The sequence below is a fragment of the Triturus cristatus genome, chromosome 4_1, assembly GCF_964204655.1.
Source record: "Triturus cristatus chromosome 4_1, aTriCri1.1, whole genome shotgun sequence".
Classification (NCBI taxonomy): domain Eukaryota; kingdom Metazoa; phylum Chordata; class Amphibia; order Caudata; family Salamandridae; genus Triturus; species Triturus cristatus.
In genome coordinates this window covers 137433204-137438203 of record NC_140585.1, presented here as the reverse complement: position 1 = coordinate 137438203, position 5000 = coordinate 137433204, and the positions used below count along the sequence as shown (strand labels likewise).

General features: G+C 39.6%; 4 non-coding genes across 4 annotated transcripts; all 4 read left to right on the top strand.

The window, feature by feature from the left end:
• The first annotated feature begins 843 nt into the window (after positions 1–843).
• TRNAR-CCU (transfer RNA arginine (anticodon CCU)) lies at positions 844–916 on the top strand. Its single transcript has one exon. It is a non-coding gene; the product is annotated as a tRNA-Arg (tRNA).
• Positions 917–1553: 637 nt separating this feature from the next.
• Positions 1554–1626, top strand: TRNAR-UCG (transfer RNA arginine (anticodon UCG)). The gene has a single exon. It is a non-coding gene; the product is annotated as a tRNA-Arg (tRNA).
• A 1515-nt stretch (positions 1627–3141) lies between these two features.
• TRNAR-UCG (transfer RNA arginine (anticodon UCG)) lies at positions 3142–3214 on the top strand. Its single transcript has one exon. It is a non-coding gene; the product is annotated as a tRNA-Arg (tRNA).
• A 758-nt stretch (positions 3215–3972) lies between these two features.
• TRNAR-CCU (transfer RNA arginine (anticodon CCU)) lies at positions 3973–4045 on the top strand. Its single transcript has one exon. It is a non-coding gene; the product is annotated as a tRNA-Arg (tRNA).
• Positions 4046–5000: the final 955 nt, after the last annotated feature.

Below are 5000 nucleotides of genomic sequence, written 5' to 3'. Positions count from 1 at the left end.
ATCTGACTTCGGATCAGATGATTGAGGGTTCGAGTCCCTTCATGGTCGTTTTTGGCCAATGGTCACACAATCTGCTTTACATTCAGAGTGGAAAAAGTATTTTCCAATACTCTTGTAGTCCTCACTTTCTCATTACTAATCATTAATAAAGTGGAGTACATACTGTAAACTCATTCAGGTTGCATCTTCAGTCTAACTACTTGTGCATTTTAGTGGCATTAAAAAGTGCTTCTATGCCGACGCACTGAATATGTAATAGGTTTGCAGAATTTTGACGTGACAGAATGGGTTTTTAGCTTAAGTGTGTGTAGAAGAACTGCAAGGTGTGTGCCTATGTGTGCATAGAGTGCTACATGTGTAAAGTCTGTATGATTTGGGCAGTTAAAGTGCTGAATTTGCCTCCGAGTAAGAAAAGTACTACAAAAAATGTATAAAGGATCGGCACATTGGCTGCCTTTGCCGATGCCCCCGTTGCCTAATTTGTAGTGTAATGGTTAAGTTGCAGAGTGTGGTTGAACTTGGTTAGGAGACTTGGTGCCTCTTTCCGTCTTCTGCTGATGATAAGGATGGCTTGATACCATTTTCTAAGCCCAGTATATTGAGAAAAGAAGTAAGTGAAGAAGAAGTGTGGAGTCGAAAGTGGTTCTCCAATTTCTCTCCACTTGCTAAAATTGCAAAGTCTCCATTATAGCGTAGAAGAGAGCGTTAAAGTCGGGGATGGAAGAGGATGAAAATGGGAAGTTTACTTATAGAGAGAAGTGAGAAATGCCCTGTGGGCACACACCGGTGTCTGACCATAGAATACATTTGAATAATGTCTCTAGAAAAGAGCTACGCATGTGTGCCTCAGTGGCCTAAAGGATAAGGCACTGGCCTCCTAAGCCAGGGATTGTGGGTTCGAGTCCCATCTGAGGTGATAACAAAAATCGTCCCTCTTTCTTTTCCAGAAAATTAGGTAGATTTATTACATGCTTCCTCTCAGAAGTTTATGAGGGATTAGGTACTTTGAAACGGTCCCATTTTACTTGTGTACACTTCACAGTCATGTTAGTGTTCTGAAACTTCAAAGTATTTTTTTAAATGCCTATTTTTGCGAGATGTATTTTCAACCGGCCAGAACATATTCCTTTGGAAAAAATGATTTGAATTGGATTGGTGTGAATCTTGTTTCTAGAGGTGGTGACAGGCTTTCAGCTACTTGAATAGGTCAAGCCAGGATTCATAAAACTTATACAACCTATGTGAGTGTGAAAAATTAGCATATGCAGGAAGGAGCAATTTGTACTGCTTTCAAAACAGATTCACTCCACGTCTGGAAACGTCCAGAGCTATGTAGAGCATACAAATGAGCTTTAAACTCATGAGGAAAGAGGTTTGCATGCAAAAAGGAAAACAAAAGCATATCGTACTCATAAAATTCTCAATATATAGATTCCAAAAAAGTGCTTCCAGCGAAAAGAGCTGAAAGAAGACTATGGAATGTAAACCTGAATACCTGTCAATAATATGTTCTCCACCACCTACATGATAAAAATCATTTCAGGTGAACGGATGACCGCGTGGCCTAATGGATAAGGCGTCTGACTTCGGATCAGAAGATTGAGGGTTCGAGTCCCTTTGTGGTCGTTTTTGGCCAATGGTCACACAATCTGCTTTACATTCAGAGTGGAAAAAGTCTTTTCCAATACTCTTGTAGTCCTCACTTTCTCATTACTAATCATTAATAAAGTGGAGTACATACTGTAAACTCATTCAGGTTGCATCTTCAGTCTAACTACTTGTGCATTTTAGTGGCATTAAAAAGTGCTTCTATGCCGACGCACTGAATCTGTAATAGGTTAGCAGAATTTTGACGTGACAGAATGGGTTTTTAGCTTAAGTGTGTGTAGAAGAACTGCAAGGTGTGTGCCTATGTGTGCATAGAGTGCTACATTGATAAAATCTGTATGATTTGGGCAGTTAAAGTGCTGATTTTGCCTCAGAGTAAGAAAAGTACTACACAAAATGTATAAAGGATCGGCACATTGGCTGCCTTTGCTGATGCCCCCGTTGCCTAATTTGTAGTGCAATGGTTAAGTTGCAGAGTGTGGTTGAACTTGGTTAGGAGACTTGGTGCCTCTTTTCGTGTCCTGCTGATGATAACGATGGCTTGATACCATTTTCTAAGCCCAGTATATTGAGAAAAGAAGTAAGTCAAGAAGAAGTGTGGAGTCGAAAGTGGTTCTCCAATTTCTCTCCACTTGCTAAAATTGCAAAGTCTCCATTATAGCATAGAAGAGAGCGTTAAAGTTGGGGATGGAAGAGGATGAAAATGGGAAGTTTACTTATAGAGAGAAGTGAGAAATGCCCTGTGTGCACACACCGGTGTCTGACCATAGAATACATTTAAATAATGTCTCTAGAAAAGAGCTATGTATGTGTGCCTCAGTGGCCTAATGGATAATGCACTGGCCTCCTAAGCCAGGGATTGTGGGTTCGAGTCCCATCTGAAGTGATAACTAAAATCCTCCCTCTATCTTTTCCAGAAAATTAGGTAGATTTATTACATGCTTCCCCTCAGAAGTTTATGAGGCATTAGTTACTTTGAAACGGTCCCATTTTACTGGTGTACACTTCACAGTCATGTTAGTGTTCTGAAACTGCAAAGTATATTTTTAAATGCCTATTTTTGTGAGATGCATTTTCGACCGGCCAGAACATATTCCTTTGGAAAAAATGATTTGAATTGGATTGGTGTGAATCTTGTTTCTAGAGGTGGTGACAGGCTTTCAGCTACTTGAATAGGTCAAGCCAGGATTCATAAAACGTATACAACCTATGTGAGTGTGAAAAATTAGCATATGCAGGAAGGAGCAATTTGTCCTACTTTCAAAACAGTTTCACTCCACGTCTGGAAACTTCCAGAGCTATGTAGAGAATACAAATGAGCTTTAAACTCATGAGGAAAGAGGTTTGTATGCAAAAAGGAAAACAAAAGCATATCGTACTCATAAAATACTCAATATATAGATTCCAAAAAAGTGCTTCCAGCGAAAAGAGCTGAAAGAACACTATGGGATGTAAACCTGAATACCTTTCAATAATATGTTCTCCATCCATGCATACCACCTACATGATAAAAATCATCTAAGGTGAACGGATGACCGCGTGGCCTAATGGATAAGGCGTCTGACTTCGGATCAGAAGATTGAGGGTTCGAGTCCCTTCGTGGTCATTTTTTGCCAATGGTCACACAATCTGCTTTACATTCAGAGTGGAAAAAGTATTTTCCAATACTCTTGTAGTCCTCACTTTCTCATTACTAATCATTAATAAAGTGGAGTACATACTGTAAACTCATTCAGGTTGCATCTTCAGTCTAACTACTTGTGCATTTTAGTGGCATTAAAAAGTGCTTCTATGCCGACGCACTGAATATGTAATAGGTTTGCAGAATTTTGACGTGACAGAATGGGTTTTTAGCTTAAGTGTGTGTAGAAGAACTGCAAGGTGTGGACCTATGTGTGCATAGAGTGCTACATGTGTAAAGTCTGTATGATTTGGGCAGTTAAAGTGCTTATTTTGCCTCCGAGTAAGAAAAGTACTACAAAAAATGTATAAAGGATCGGCACATTGGCTGCCTTTGCTGATGCCCCCGTTGCCTATTTTGTAGTGCAATGGTTAAGTTGCAGAGTGTGGTTGAACTTGGTTAGGAGACTTGGTGCCTCTTTCCGTGTCCTGCTGATGATAAGGATGGCTTGATACCATTTTCTAAGCCCAGTATATTGAGAAAAGAAGTAAGTGAAGAAGAAGTGTGGAGTCGAAAGTGGTTCTCCAATTTCTCTCCACTTGCTAAAATTGCAAAGTCTCCATTATAGCATAGAAGAGAGCGTTAAAGTCGGGGATGGAAGAGGATGAAAATGGGAAGTTTACTTATAGATAGAAGTGAGAAATGCCCTGTGTGCACACACTAGAAAAGAACTTTCCATGTGTGCCTCAGTGGCCTAATGGATAAGGCACTGGCTTCCTAAGCCAGGGATTGTGGGTTCAAGTCCCATCTGAGGTGATAACGAAAATCCTTCCTCTATCTTTTCCAGAAAATTAGGTAGATTTATTACATGCTTCCTCTCAGAAGTTTATGAGGGATTAGTTACTTTGAAACGGTCCCATTTTACTTGTGTACACTTCACAGTCATGTTAGTGTTCTGAAACTGCAAAGTATATTTTTAAATGCCTATTTTTTGTGAGATGCATTTTCGACCAGCCAGAAGATATTCCTTTGGAAAAAATGATTTGAATTGGATTGGTGTGAATCTTGTTTCTAGAGGTGGTGACAGGCTTTCAGCTACTTGAATAGGTCAAGCCAGGATTCATAAAACGTATACAACCTATGTGAGTGTGAAAAATTAGCATATGCAGGAAGGAGCAATTTGTCCTACTTTCAATACAGTTTCACTCCACGTCTGGAAACTTCCAGAGCTATGTAGAGAATACAAATGAGCTTTAAACGCATGAGGAAAGAGGTTTGTATGCAAAAAGGAAAACAAAAGCATATCGTACTCATAAAATACTCAATATATAGATTCCAAAAAAGTGCTTCCAGCGAAAAGAGCTGAAAGAACACTATGGGATGTAAACCTGAATACCTTTCAATAATATGTTCTCCATCCATGCATACCACCTACATGATAAAAATCATCTCAGGTGAACGGATGACCGCGTGGCCTAATGGATAAGGTGTCTGACTTCGGATCAGAAGATTGAGGGTTCGAGTCCCTTCGTGGTTGTTTTTGGCCAATGGTCACACAATCTGCTTTACATTCAGAGTGGAAAAAGTCTTTTCCAATACTCTTGTAGTCCTCACTTTCTCATTACTAATCATTAATAAAGTGGAGTACATACTGTAAACTCATTCAGGTTGCATCTTCAGTCTAACTACTTGTGCATTTTAGTGGCATTAAAAAGTGCTTCTATGCCGACGCACTGAATATGTAATAGGTTTGCAGAATTTTGACGTGACA